Below are 16,124 nucleotides of genomic sequence, written 5' to 3' on the forward strand. Positions count from 1 at the left end.
ATCGTTTCCGTAGAAACGTATCTCGATTTAGATGGACATTGCAGGGAATCCAGAGTATCTCATATGGAGGCATACTGTGTGTTAATTCGTCAATGTGAGGGAGCGAGGGATGCAGTTTAGGAGGAATAATGCATCGGAAAAGAGATACTCGGAAACCCAAATGAAATCCTATTGTTTCCGTAGAAACGTATCTCGTTTTAGAAAGATAATGCAGGGAACCCAGAGAATTTCATATGGACGCAAATTGTGTGTTAATTCGGCAATGTGAGGGAGCGAGGGATGCAGTAAAGGAGGAATAATGCATCGGAAATGAGATACTCGGAACCCCAAAGAAAAACCTATCGTTTCCGTAGAAACGTATCTCGATTTAGACGGACAATGCAGGGAATCCAGAGTATTTCATATGGACGCAAATTGTGTGTTAATTCGTCAATGTGAGGGTGCGAGGGATGCAGTAAAGGAGGAATAATGCATCGGAAAAGAGATACTCGACTGCCAAAAGAAAAACCTTCCGTTTCCGTAGAAACGTATCTCGATTTAGAAGGACAATGCAGGCAACCCAGAGTATTTTATATGGACGCAAATTGTGTGTTAATTCGTCAATGTGAGGGTGCGAGGGATGCAGTAAAGGAGGAATAATGCATCAGAAAAGAGATACTCGGAACCCCAAAGAAAATGTTATCGTTTCCGTAGAAACGTATCTCAATTTAGAAGGAAAATGCAGGGAATCCACAGTATTTCATATGGACGCAAATTATGTGTTAAATCGTCGATGTGAGGGAGCGAGGGATGCAGTAAAGGAGGAATAACGCATCGGAAAAGAGATACTCGGAACCCCAAAGAAAATCCTATCGTTTCCGTAGAAACGTATCTCGATTTTGAAAGACAATGCAGGGAATCCAGAGTACCTCATATGGACGCAAATTGTGTGTTAATTCGTCAATGTGAGGGAGCGAGGGATGCAGTAAAGGAGGAATAATGCATCGGAAAAGAGATACACGGAACCCCAAAGAAAATCCTCTCGTATCCGTAGATACGTATCTCGATTTAGAAGCACAATGCAGGGAAACAAGAGTATTTCATATGGACGCAAATTGTGTGTTAGTTCGTCAATAAGAGGGAGCGAGGGATGCAGTAATGTAGGAATAATGCATCGGAAAAGAGATACTCGGAACCCCAAAGAAAATCCTATCGTTTCCGTAGAAACGTATCTCGATTAGAAGGACAATGAGGGTAACCCAGAGTATTTCGTATGGACGCACATTGTGTGTTATTTCGTCAATGTGAGTGAGCGAGGGATGCAGTAAAGGAGGAATAATGAATCGGAAAAGAGATACTCGACTCCCAAAAGAAAATCCTGTCGTTTCTGTAGAAACGTACCTCTATTTACAAGGAGAATGCAGAGAACCCAGAGTATTTCATATGGACGCAAATTGTGTGTTAATTCGTCAATGTGAGGGAGCGAGGGATGCAGTAAAGAAGGAATAATTCATCGGAAACGTGATACTCGACTCCCAAAAGAAAATCCTATCGTATCCGTAGAAACGATTCTCGATTTTGAAGGGGATGGCAGAGAACCCAGAGTATTTCATATGGACGCAAATTGCGTGTTAATTCGTCTACGTGAGGGAGCGAGCGATGCAGTAAAGGAGAAATAATGCTTCTGAAATGAGATACTCGACTCCCAAAAGAAAATCCTACCGTTTCCGTAGAAACGTATCTCGACTTAGAAGGACAATGCAGGAAACCCAGAGTATTTCATATGGACTCAAATTGTGTGTTAATTCGGCAATGTGAGGGAGCGAGGGATGCAGTAAAGGAGGAATAATGCATCGGAAAAGAGATACTCGGAAACCCAAAGAAAATCCTATCGTTTCCGTAGAAACGTATCTCGATTTAGAAGGACAATGCAGGGAAACAAGAGTACTTAATATGGATGCAAATTGTGTGTTAATTCGTCAATGTGAGAGAGCGAGGGATGCAGTAAAGGAGGAATAATGCATCGGAAAAGAGATACTCGACTCCCAAAAGAAAATCCTATCGTTTCCTAAGAAACGTATCTCGATTTAGAAGGAGACGGCAGGGAAACCCAAGGTATTTCATGTGGACGCAAGTTCTGTGTTAATTCGTCAATGTAACGGAGCGAGGGATGCAGTGAATGAGGAATAGTGCATCGGAAATGAGATACTAGACTCCGAAAAGAAAATCCTATCGTTTATGTAGAAACGTATTTCGATTTAGAACGAGATGGCAAGGAACACAGAGTTTTACATATGGACGCAAATTGTGTTTTAATTCGTCAATGTGAGGGAGCGTGGGATTCAGTAAGGAGGAATAATGCATCGGTAAAGAGATACTCGACTCCCAAAAGAAAATTATATCCTTTCCGTAGAAACGTATCTCGATTTAGAAGGAGACGGTAGGGAAACCCAGAGTATTTCATATGGACGCAAATTGTGTGTTAATTCGTCAATGTGAGGGAGCGAGGGATGCAGTAAAGGAGGAATAATGCATCGGAAAATAGATATTCGACTCCCAAAAAAAAGTCCTTTCGTTTCCGTAGAAACGTATCCCGAATTAGAAGGACAATGCAGGGAACCCAGAGTATTTCATATGGACGCAAATTGTGTGTTTATTCGTCAATGTGAGGGAGCGAGGGATGCAGTAAAGGAGGAATAATGCATCGGAAAATAGATATTCTACTCCCAAAAAAAGTCCTATCGTTTCCGTAGAAACGTATCTCGATTTAGAAGGACAATGCAGGGAACCCAGAGTATTTCATATGGACGCACATTGTGTGTTAATTCGTCAATGTGAGGGAGCGAGGGATGCAGTAAAGGAGGAATAATGCATCGGAAAAGAGATACTCGACTCCCAAAAGAAAATCCTACCGTTTCCGTAGAAACGTATCTCGACTTAGAAGGACAATGCAGGAAACCCAGAGTATTTCATATGGCCGCAAATTGTGTGTTAATTCGGCAATGTGAGGGAGCGAGGGATGCAGTAAAGGAGGAATAATGCATCGGAAAAGAGATACTCGGAAACCCAAAGAAAATCCTATCGTTTCCGTAGAAACGTATCTCGATTTAGAAGCACAATGCAGGGAAACCAGAGTATATCATATGGACGCAAATTGTGTGTTAGTTCTTCAATGCGAGGGAGCGAGGGATGCAGTAAAGGAGGAATAATGCATCGGAAAAGAGATACTGGGAACCCCAAAGAAAATCCTATCGTTTCCGTAGAAACGTATCTCGATTTAGACGGACAATGCAGGGAATCCAGAGTATTTCATATGGACGCAAATTGTGTGTTAATTCGTCAATGTGAGGGTGCGAGGGATGCAGTAAAGGAGGAATAATGCATCGGAAAAGAGATACTCGACTGCCAAAAGAAAAACCTTCCGTTTCCGTAGAAACGTATCTCGATTTAGAAGGACAATGCAGGCAACCCAGAGTATTTTATATGGACGCAAATTGTGTGTTAATTCGTCAATGTGAGGGTGCGAGGGATGCAGTAAAGGAGGAATAATGCATCAGAAAAGAGATACACGGAACCCCAAAGAAAATGTTATCGTCTCCGTAGAAACGTATCTCAATTTAGAAGGGAAATGCAGGGAATCCACAGTATTTCATATGTACGCAAATTATGTGTTAAATCGTCGATGTGAGGGAGCGTGGGATGCAGTAAAGGAGGAATAACGCATCGGAAAAGAGATACTCGGAACCCCAAAGAAAATCCTATCGTTTCCGTAGAAACGTATCTCGATTTTGAAAGACAATGCAGGGAATCCAGAGTACCTCATATGGACGCAAATTGTGTGTTAATTCGTCAATGTGAGGGAGCGAGGGCTGCAGTAAAGGAGGAATAATGCATCGGAAAAGAGATACACGGAACCCCAAAGAAAATCCTCTCGTTTCCGTAGATACGTATCTCGATTTTGAAGGACAATGCAGGGAAACAAGAGTATTTCATATGGACGCAAATTGTGTGTTAGTTCGTCAATAAGAGGGAGCGAGGGATGCAGTAATGTAGGAATAATGCATCGGAAAAGAGATACTCGGAACCCCAAAGAAAATCCTACCTTTTTCGTAGAAACGTATCTCGATTTAGAAGGACAATGAGGGGAACCCAGAGTATTTCATATGGACGCACATTGTGTGTTAATTCGTCAATGTGAGTGAGCGAGGGATGCAGTAAAGGAGGAATAATGAATCGGAAAAGAGATACTCGACCCCCAAAAGAAAATCCTGTCGTTTCTGTAGAAACGTACCTCTATTTACAAGGAGAATGCAGAGAACCCAGAGTATTTCATATGGACGCAAATTGTGTGTTAATTCGTCAATGTGAGGGAGCGAGGGATGCAGTAAAGAAGGAATAATTCATCGGAAACGTGATACTCGACTCCCAAAAGAAAATCCTATCGTATCCGTAGAAACATTTCTCGATTTTGAAGGGGATGGCAGAGAACCCAGAGTATTTCATATGGACGCAAATTGCGTGTTAATTCGTCTATGTGAGGGAGCGAGCGATGCAGTAAAGGAGGAATATTGCTTCTGAAATGAGATACTCGACTCCCAAAAGAAAATCCTACCGTTTCCGTAGAAACGTATCTCGACTTAGAAGGACAATGCAGGAAACCCAGAGTATTTCATATGGACTCAAATTGTGTGTTAATTCGGCAATGTGAGGGAGCGAGGGATGCAGTAAAGGAGGAATAATGCATCGGAAAAGAGATACTCGGAAACCCAAAGAAAATCCTATCGTTTCCGTAGAAACGTATCTCGATTTTGAAGGACAATGCAGGGAAACCAGAGTATTTAATATGGATGCAAATTGTGTGTTAATTCGTCAATGTGAGAGAGCGAGGGATGCAGTAAAGGAGGAATAATGCATCGGAAAAGAGATACTCGACTCCCAAAGAAAATCCTATCGTTTCCTAAGAAACGTATCTCGATTTAGAAGGAGACGGCAGGGAAACCCAAGGTATTTCATGTGGACGCAAGTTCTGTGTTAATTCGTCAATGTAACGGAGCGAGGGATGCAGTGAATGAGGAATAGTGCATCGGAAATGAGATACTAGACTCCGAAAAGAAAATCCTATCGTTTATGTAGAAACGTATTTCGATTTAGATCGAGATGGCAAGGAACACAGAGTTTTACATATGGACGCAAATTGTGTTTTAATTCGTCAATGTGAGGGATCGTGGGATTCAGTAAGGAGGAATAATGCATCGGTAAAGAGATACTCGACTCCCAAAAGAAAATTATATCCTTTCCGTAGAAACGTATCTCGATTTAGAAGGAGACGGCAGGGAAACCCAGAGTATTTCATATGGACGCAAATTGTGTGTTAATTCGTCAATGTGAGGGAGCGAGGGATGCAGTAAAGGAGGAATAATGCATCGGAAAATAGATATTCGACTCCCAAAAAAAAGTCCTTTCGTTTCCGTAGAAACGTATCCCGAATTAGAAGGACAATGCAGGGAACCCAGAGTATTTCATATGGACGCAAATTGTGTGTTTATTCGTCAATGTGAGGGAGCGAGGGATGCAGTAAAGGAGGAATAATGCATCGGAAAATAGATATTCTACTCCCAAAAAAAAGTCCTATCGTTTCCGTAGAAACGTATCTCGAATTAGAAGGACAATGCAGGGAACCCAGAGTATTTCATATGGACGCACATTGTGTGTTAATTCTCAATGTGAGGGAGCGAGGGATGCAGTAAAGGAGGAATAATGCATCGGAAAAGAGATACTCGACTCCCAAAAGAAAATCCTACCGTTTCCGTAGAAACGTATCTCGACTTAGAAGGACAATGCAGGAAACCCAGAGTATTTCATATGGCCGCAAATTGTGTGTTAATTCGGCAATGTGAGGGAGCGAGGGATGCAGTAAAGGAGGAATAATGCATCGGAAAAGAGATACTCGGAAACCCAAAGAAAATCCTATCGTTTCCGTAGAAACGTATCTCGATTTAGAAGGACAATGCAGGGAAACCAGAGTATATCATATGGACGCAAATTGTGTGTTAGTTCTTCAATGCGAGGGAGCGAGGGATGCAGTAAAGGAGGAATAATGCATCGGAAAAGAGATACTGGGAACCCCAAAGAAAATCCTATCGTTTCCGTCGAAACGTATCTCGATTTAGAAGGACAATGCAGGGAATCCAGAGTATTTCATATAGACGCAAATTGTGTGTTAATTCGTTAATGTGAGGGAGCGAGGGATGCAGTAAAGGAGGAATAATGCATCGGAAAAGAGATACTCGGAAACCCGACGAAAATCCTATTGTTTCCGTAGAAACGTATTTCGATTTAGAAGGACAATGCAGGGAATCCACAGTATTTCATATGGACGCAAATTTTGTGTTAGTTTGTCAATGTAAGGGAGCGAGGGATGCAGTGAAGGAGGAATAACGCATCGGAAAAGAGATACTCAGAACCCCAAAGAAAATCCTATCGTTTCCGTAGAAACGTATCTCGATTTAGAAGGACATTGCAGGGAATCCAGAGTATCTCATATGGACGCAAACTGTGTGTTAATTCGTCAATGTGAGGGAGCGAAGGATGCAGTTAAGGAGGAATAATGCATCGGAAAAGAGATACTTGGAAACCCAAAGAAAATCCTATTGTTTCCGTAGAAACGTATCTCGTTTTAGAAAGATAATGCAGGGAACCCAGAGAATTTCATATGGACGCAAATTGTGTGTTAATTCGGCAATGTGAGGGAGCGAGGGATGCAGTAAAGGAGGAATAATGCATCGGAAATGAGATACTCGGAACCCCAAAGAAAATCCTATCGTTTCCGTAGAAACGTATCTGGATTTAGAAGGACAATGCAGGGAATCCAGAGTATTTCATATGGACGCAAATTGTGTGTTAATTCGTCAATGTGAGGGTGCGAGGGATGCAGTAAAGGAGGAATAATGCATCGGAAAAGAGATACTCGACTGCCAAAAGAAAAACCTTCCGTTTCCGTAGAAACGTATCTCGATTTAGAAGGACAATGCAGGCAACCCAGAGTATTTTATATGGACGCAAATTGTGTGTTAGTTCGTCAATAAGAGGGAGCGAGGGATGCAGTAAAGTAGGAATAATGCATCGGAAAAGAGATACTCGGACCCCAAAGAAAATCCTACCGTTTCCGTAGAAGCGTATCTCGACTTAGAAGGACAATGCAGGAAACCCAGAGTATTTCATATGGCCACAAATTGTGTGTTAATTCGGCAATGTGAGGGAGCGAGGGATGCAGTAAAGGAGGAATAATGCATCGGAAAAGAGATACTGGGAACCCCAAAGAAAATCCTATCGTTTCCGTAGAAACGTATCTCGATTTAGAAGGACAATGCAGGGAAACCAGAGTATATCATATGGACGCAAATTGTGTGTTAGTTCGTCAATGTGAGGGAGCGAGGGATGCAGTAAAGGAGGAATAATGCATCGGAAAAGAGATACTCGGAACCCCAAAGAAAATCCTATCGTTTCCGTAGAAACGTATCTCGATGTAGAAGGACAATGCAGGGAATCCAGAGTATTTCATATGGACGCAAATTGTGTGTTAATTCGTCAATGTGAGGGAGCGAGGGATGCAGTAAAGGAGGAATAATGCATCGGAAAAGAGATACTCGGAAACCCAAAGAAAATCCTATTGTTTCCATAGAAACGTATCTCGATTTAGAAGGACAATGCAGGGAATCCACAGTATTTCATATGGACGCAAATTGTGTGTTAATTTGTCAATGTGAGGGATCGAGGGATGCAGTAAAGGAGGAATAACGCATCGGAAAAGAGATACTCAGAACCCCAAAGAAAATCCTATCATTTCCGTAGATACGTATCTCGATTTAGAAGGACAATGCAGGGAAACCAGAGTATTTCATATGGACGCAAATTGTGTGTTAGTTCGTCAATAAGAGGGAGCGAGGGATGCCGTAAAGTAGGAATAATGCATCGGAAAAGAGATACTCGGAACCCCAAAGAAAATGCTATCGTTTCCGTAGAAACGTATCTGGATTTAGAAGGACAATGCAGGGAATCCAGAGTATTTCATATGGACGCAAATTGTGTGTTAATTCGTCAATGTGAGGGTGCGAGGGATGCAGTAAAGGAGGAATAATGCATCGGAAAAGAGATACTCGACTGCCAAAAGAAAAACCTTCCGTTTCCGTAGAAACGTATCTCGATTTAGAAGGACAATGCAGGCAACCCAGAGTATTTTATATGGACGCAAATTGTGTGTTCATTCGTCAATGTGAGGGAGCGAGGGATGCAGTAAAGGAGGAATAATGCATCGGAAAAGAGATACTCGGAACCCCAAAGAAAATCCTATCGTTTCCGTAGAAACGTATCTCGATTTAGAAAGACAATGCAGGGAATCCAGAGTATTTCATATGGACGCAAATTGTGTGTTAATTCGTCAATGTGAAGGAGCGAGGGATGCAGTAAAGGAGGAATAATGCATCGGAAAATAGATATTCGACTCCCAAAAAAAAGTCCTATCGTTCCCGTAGAAACGTATCTCGTTTTAGAAGGACAATGCAGGGAACCAAGAGTATTTCATATGGACGCAAATTGCGTGTTAATTCGTCAATGTGAGGGTGCGAGGGATGCAGTAAAGGAGGAATAATGCATCGGAAAAGTGATACTCGGAAACCCAAAGAAATTCCTATTGTTTCCGTAGAAACGTATCTCGATTTAGAAGGACAATGCAGGGAATGCACAGTATTTCATATGGCCGCAAATTGTGTGCTAATTCGTCAATGTGAGGGAGCGAGGGATGCAGTAAAGGAGGAATAATGCATCAGAAAAGTGATACTCGGAAACCCAAAGAAATTCCTATTGCTTCCGTAGAAACGTATCTCGATTTAGAAGGACAAAGCAGGGAATCCACAGTATTTCATATGGACGCAAATTGTGTGTTAATTTGTCAATGTGAGGGAGCGAGGGATGCAGTAAAGGAGGAATAACGCATCGGAAAAGAGATACTCAGAACCCCAAAGAAAATCCTAGCGTTTCCGTAGAAACGTATCTCGATTTAGAAGGACATTGCAGGGAATCCAGAGTATCTCATATGGACGCAAATTGTGTGTTAATTCGTCAATGTGAGGGATCGAGGGATGCAGTTAAGGAGGAATAATGCATCGGAAATGAGATACTCGGAACCCCAAAGAAAATACTATCGTTTCCGTAGATACGTATCTCGATTTAGAAGGACAATGCAGGGAAACCAGAGTATTTCATATGGACGCAAATTGTGTGTTAATTCGTCAATGTGAGGGTGCGAGGGATGCAGTAAAGGAGGAATAATGCATCAGAAAAGAGATACTCGGAACCCCAAAGAAAATGTTATCGTTTCCGTAGAAACGTATCTCAATTTAGAAGGAAAATGCAGGGAATCCACAGTATTTCATATGGACGCAAATTATGTGTTAATTCGTCGATGTGAGGGAGCGAGGGATGCAGTAAAGGAGGAATAATGCATCGGAAAATAGATATTCGACTCCCAAAAAAAAGTCCTATCGTTCCCGTAGAAACGTATCTCGTTTTAGAAGGACAATGCAGGGAACCAAGAGTATTTCATATGGGCGCAAATTGCGTGTTAATTCGTCAATGTGAGGGAGCGAGGGATGCAGTAAAGGTGGAATAATGCATCGGAAAATAGAAATTCGACTCCCAAAAAAAAGTCCTTCTGTTTCCGTAGAAACGTATCCCGAATTAGAAGGACAATGCAGGGAACCCAGAGTATTTCATATGGACGCAAATTGTGTGTTTATTCGTCAATATGAGCCAGCGAGGGATGCAGTAAAGGAGGAATAATGCATCGGAAAATAGATATTCTACTCCCAAAAAAAAGTCCTATCGTTTCCGTAGAAACGTATCTCGATTTAGAAGGACAATGCAGGGAACCCAGAGTATTTGATATGGACGCACATTGTGTGTTAATTCGTCAATGTGAGTGAGCGAGGGATGCAGTAAAGGAGGAATAAAGCATCGGAAAAGAGATACTCGACTCCCAAAAGAAAATCCTACCGTTTCCGTAGAAACGTATCTCGACTTAGAAGGACAATGCAGGAAACCCAGAGTATTTCATATGGCCGCAAATTGTGTGTTAATTCGGCAATGTGAGTGAGCGAGGGATGCAGTAAAGGAGGAATAATGCATCGGAAAAGAGATACTCGGAACCCCAAAGAAAATCCTATCGTTTCCGTAGAAACGTATCTCGATTTAGAAGGACAATGCAGGGAAACCAGAGTATATCATATGGACGCAAATTGTGTGTTAGTTCGTCAAAGTGAGGGAGCGAGGAATGCAGTAAAGGAGGAATAATGCATCGGAAAAGAGATACTCGGAACCCCAAAGAAAATCCTATCGTTTCCGTAGAAACGTATCTCGATTTAGAATGACAATGCAGGGATTCCAGAGTATTTCATATGGACGCAAATTGTGTGTTAATTCGTCAATGTGAGGGAGCGAGGGATGCAGTAAAGGAGGAATAATGCATCGGAAAAGTTATACTCGGAAACCCAAAGAAATTCCTATTGTTTCCGTAGAAACGTATCTCGATTTAGAAGGACAATGCAGGGAATCCACAGTATTTCATATGGACGTAAATTGTGTGTTAATTTGTCAATGTGAGGGAGCGAGGGATGCAGTAAAGGAGGAATAACGCATCGGTAAAGAGATACTCAGAACCCCAAAGAAAATCCTAGCGTTTCCGTAGAAACGTATCTCGATTTAGAAGGACATTGCAGGGAATCCAGAGTATCTCATATGGACGCAAATTGTGAGTTAATTCGTCAATGTGAGGGAGCGAGGGATGCAGTTAAGGAGGAATAATGCGTCGGAAAAGAGATACTCGGAACCCCAAAGAAAATCCTATTGTTTCCGTAGAAACGTATCTCGTTTTAGAAAGATAATGCAGGGAACCCAGAGAATTTCATATGGACGCAAATTGTGTGTTAATTCGGCAATGTGAGGGAGCGAGGGATGCAGTAAATGAGGAATAATGCATCGGAAATGAGATACTCGGAACCCCAAAGAAAATACTATCGTTTCCGTAGATACGTATCTCGATTTAGAAGGACAATGCAGGGAAACCAGAGTATTTCATATGGACGCAAATTGTGTGTTAATTCGTCAATGTGAGGGTGCGAGGGATGCAGTAAAGGAGGAATAATGCATCAGAAAAGAGATACTCGGAACCCCAAAGAAAATGTTATCGTTTCCGTAGAAACGTATCTCAATTTAGAAGGAATATGCAGGGAATCCACAGTATTTCATATGGACGCAAATTATGTGTTAATTCGTCGATGTGAGGGAGCGAGGGATGCAGTAAAGGAGGAATAACGCATCGGAAAAGAGATACTCGGAACCCCAAAGAAAATCCTATCGTTTCCGTAGAAACGTATCTCGATTTAGATGGACAATGCAGGGAATCCAGAGTATCTCATATGGACGCAAATTGTGTGTTAATTCGTCAATGTGAGGGAGCGAGGGATGCAGTAAAGGAGGAATAATGCATCGGAAAAGAGATACACGGAACCCAAAAGAAAATCCTATCGTTTCCGTAGAAACGGATCTCGATTTAGAGGGACAATGCAGGGAATCCAGAGTATCTCATATGGACGCAAATTGTGTGTTAATTCGTCAATGTGAGGGAGCGAGGGATGCAGTAAAGGAGGAATAATGCATCGGAAAAGAGATACTCGACTCCCAAAAGAAAATCATATCGTTTCCGTAGAAACGTATCTCATTTTAGAAAGATAATGCAGGGAACCCAGAGTATTTCATATGGACGCAAAGTTTGTGTTAATTCGTCAATGTGAGGGAGCGAGGGATGCTGTAAAGGAGGAATAATGCATCGGAAAAGAGATACTCGGAACTCAAAAAAAAAACCTATCGTTTCCGCAGAAACGTATCTCGATTTAGAAGGACAATGCAGGGAATCCAAAGTATTTCATATGGACGCAAATTGTGAGTTAGTTCGTCAATGTGAGGGAGCGAGGGATGCAGTAAAGGAGGAATAATGCATCGGAAAAGAGATAGTCGGAACCCCAAAGAAAATCCTATCGTTTCCGTAGAAACGTATCTCGATTTAGAAGGACAATGCAGGGAATCCACAGTATTTCATATGGACGCAAATTGTGTGTTAATTCGTCAATGTTAGGGAGCGAGGGATGCAGTAAAGGAGGAATAATGCATCGGAAAAAGAGATACTCGGAACCCCAAAGAAAATCCTATCGTTTCCGTAGAAACGTATCTCGATTTTAAAGGACAATGCAGGGAATCCCGAGTATTTCATATGGACGCAAATTGTGTGTTAATTCGTCAATTTGAGGGAGCGAGGGATGCAGTAAAGGTGAAATAATGCATCGGAAAAGAGATACTCGGAACCCCAAAGAAAATCCTATCGTTTCCGTAGAAACGTATCTCGATTTGGAGGGACAATGCAGAAAATCCAGAGTATTTCATATGGACGCAAATTGTGTGTTAATTCGTCAATGTGAGGGAGCGAGGGATGCAGTAAAGGAGGAATAATGCATCGGAAAATAGATATTCGACTCCCAAAGAAAGTCCTGTCGTTCCCGTAGAAAAGTATCTCGTTTTAGAAGGACACTGCAGGGAACCAAGAGTATTTCATATGGACGCAAATTGCGTGTTAATTCGTCAATGTGAGGGAGCGAGGGATGCAGTACACGAGGAATAATGCATCGGAAAAGAGATATTCGATTTCCAAAAGAAAATCCTATCGTATCCGTAGATTCGTATCTCGATTTAGAAGGATGATGCAGGGAACCCAGAGTATTTCATATGGACGCAAATTGTGAGATATTTTGTCAATGTAAGGGAGCGAGACATGCAGTAAAGGAGGAATAATGCATCGGAAAACAGATACTCGACTGCCAAAAGAAAAACCTTCCGTTTCCGTAGAAACGTATCTCGATTTAGAAGGACAATGCAGGCATCCCAGAGTATTTTATATGGACGCAAATTGTGTGTTCATTCGTCAATGTGAGGGAGCGAGGGATGCAGTAAAGGAGGAATAATGCATCGGAAAAGAGATACTCGGAACCCCAAAGAAAATCCTATCGTTTCCGTAGAAACGTATCTCGATTTAGAAGGAGACGGTAGGGAAACCCAGAGTATTTCATATGGACGCAAATTGTGTGTTAATTCGTCAATGTGAGGGAGCGAGGGATGCAGTAAAGGAGGAATAATGCATCGGAAAATAGATATTCGATTCCCAAAAAAAAGTCCTTTCGTTTCCGTAGAAACGTATCCCGAATTAGAAGGACAATGCAGGGAACCCAGAGTAATTCATATGGACGCAAATTGTGTGTTTATTCGTCAATGTGAGGGAGCGAGGGATGCAGTAAAGGAGGAATAATGCATCGGAAAATAGATATTCTACTCCCAAAAAAAAGTCCTATCGTTTCCGTAGAAACGTATCTCGATTTAGAAGGACAATGCAGGGAACCCAGAGTATTTCATATGGACGCACATTGTGTGTTAATTCGTCAATGTGAGTGAGCGAGGGATGCAGTAAAGGAGGAATAAAGCATCGGAAAAGAGATACTCGACTCCCAAAAGAAAATCCTACCATTTCCGTAGAAACGTATCTCGACTTAGAAGGACAATGCAGGAAACCCAGAGTATTTCATATGGCCGCAAATTGTGTGTTAATTCGGCAATGTGAGTGAGCGAGGGATGCAGTAAAGGAGGAATAATGCATCGGAAAAGAGATACTCGGAACCCCAAAGAAAATCCTATCGTTTCCGTAGAAACGTATCTCGATTTAGAAGGACAATGCAGGGAAACCAGAGTAAAATCATATGGACGCAAATTGTGTGTTAGTTCGTCAAAGTGAGGGAGCGAGGAATGCAGTAAAGGAGGAATAATGCATCGGAAAAGAGATACTCGGAACCCCAAAGAAAATCCTATCGTATCCGTAGAAACGTATCTCGATTTAGAAGGACAATGCAGGGAATCCAGAGTATTTCATATGGACGCAAATTGTGTGTTAATTCGTCAATGTGAGGGAGCGAGGGATGCAGTAATGGAGGAATAATGCATCGGAAAAGTGATACTCGGAAACCCAAAGAAATTCCTATTGTTTCCATAGAAACGTATCTCGATTTAGAAGGACAATGCAGGGAATCCACAGTATTTCATATGGACGCAAATTGTGTGTTAATTTGTCAATGTGAGGGAGCGAGGGATGCAGTAAAGGAGGAATAACGCATCGGAAAAGAGATACTCAGAACCCCAAAGAAAATCCTTGCGTTTCCGTAGAAACGTATCTTGATTTAGAAGGACATTGCAGGGAATCCAGAGTATCTCATATGGACGCAAATTGTGTGTTAATTCGTCAATGTGAGGGAGCGAGGGATGCAGTTAAGGAGGAATAATGCATCCGAAAAGAGATACTCGGAAACCCAAAGAAAATCCTATTGTTTCCGTAGAAACGTATCTCGTTTTAGAAAGATAATGCAGGGAACACAGAGAATTTCATATGGACGCAAATTGTGTGTTAATTCGGCAATGTGAGGGAGCGAGGGATGCAGTAAAGGAGGAATAATGCATCGGAAATGAGATACTCGGAACCCCAAAGCAAATACTATCGTTTCCGTAGATACGTATCTCGATTTAGAAGGACAATGCAGGGAAACCAGAGTATTTCATATGGACGCAAATTGTGTGTTAATTCGTCAATGTGAGGGTGCGAGGGATGCAGTAAAGGAGGAATAATGCATCAGAAAAGAGATACTCGGAACCCCAAAGAAAATGTTATCGTTTCCGTAGAAACGTATCTCAATTTAAAAGGAAAATGCAGGGAATACACAGTATTTCATATGGACGCAAATTATGTGTTAATTCGTCGATGTGAGGGAGCGAGGGATGCAGTAAAGGAGGAATAACGCATCGGAAAAGAGATACTCGGAACCCCAAAGAAAATCCTATCGTTTCCGTAGAAACGTATCTCGATTTAGAAGGACAATGCAGGGAATCCAGAGTATCTCATATGGACGCAAATTGTGTGTTAATTCGTCAATGTGAGGGAGCGAGGGATGCAGTAAAGGAGGAATAATGCATCGGAAAAGAGATACACGGAACCCCAAAGAAAATCCTATCGTTTCCGTAGAAACGGATCTCGATATAGAGGGACAATGCAGGGAATCCAGAGTATTTCATATGGACGCAAATTGTGTGTTAATTCGTCAATGTGAGGGAGCGAGGGATGCAGTAAAGGAGGAATAATGCATCGGAAAAGAGATATTCGATTTCCAAAAGAAAATCCTATCGTATCCGTAGATTCGTATCTCGATTTAGAAGGATGATGCAGGGAACCCAGAGTATTTCATATGGACGCAAATTGTGAGATATTTTGTCAATGTAAGGGAGCGAGACATGCAGTAAAGGAGGAATAATGCATCGGAAAACAGATACTCGACTGCCAAAAGAAAAACCTTCCGTTTCCGTAGAAACGTATCTCGATTTAGAAGGACAATGCAGGCATCCCAGAGTATTTTATATGGACGCAAATTGTGTGTTCATTCGTCAATGTGAGGGAGCGAGGAATGCAGTAAAGGAGGAATAATGCATCGGAAAAGAGATACTCGGAACCCCAAAGAAAATCCTATCGTTTCCGTAGAAACGTATCTCGATTTAGAAGGAGACGGCAGGGAAACCCAGAGTATTTCATATGGACGCAAATTGTGTGTTAATTCGTCAATGTGAGGGAGCGAGGGATGCAGTAAAGGAGGAATAATGCATCGGAAAATAGATATTCGACTCCCAAAAAAAAGTCCTTTCGTTTCCGTAGAAAAGTATCCCGAATTAGAAGGACAATGCAGGGAACCCAGAGTATTTCATATGGACGCAAATTGTGTGTTTATTCGTCTATGTGAGGGAGCGAGGGATGCAGTAAAGGAGGAATAATGCATCGGAAAATAGATATTCTACTCCCAAAAAAAAGTCCTATCGTTTCCGTAGAAACGTATCTCGATTTAGAAGGACAATGCAGGGAACCCAGAGTATTTCATATGGACGCACATTGTGTGTTAATTCGTCAATGTGAGTGAGCGAGGGATGCAGTAAAGGAGGAATAAAGCATCGGAAAAGAG

Source organism: Schistocerca nitens, chromosome 2 (genome assembly GCF_023898315.1).
Source record: "Schistocerca nitens isolate TAMUIC-IGC-003100 chromosome 2, iqSchNite1.1, whole genome shotgun sequence".
NCBI lineage: Eukaryota > Metazoa > Arthropoda > Insecta > Orthoptera > Acrididae > Schistocerca > Schistocerca nitens.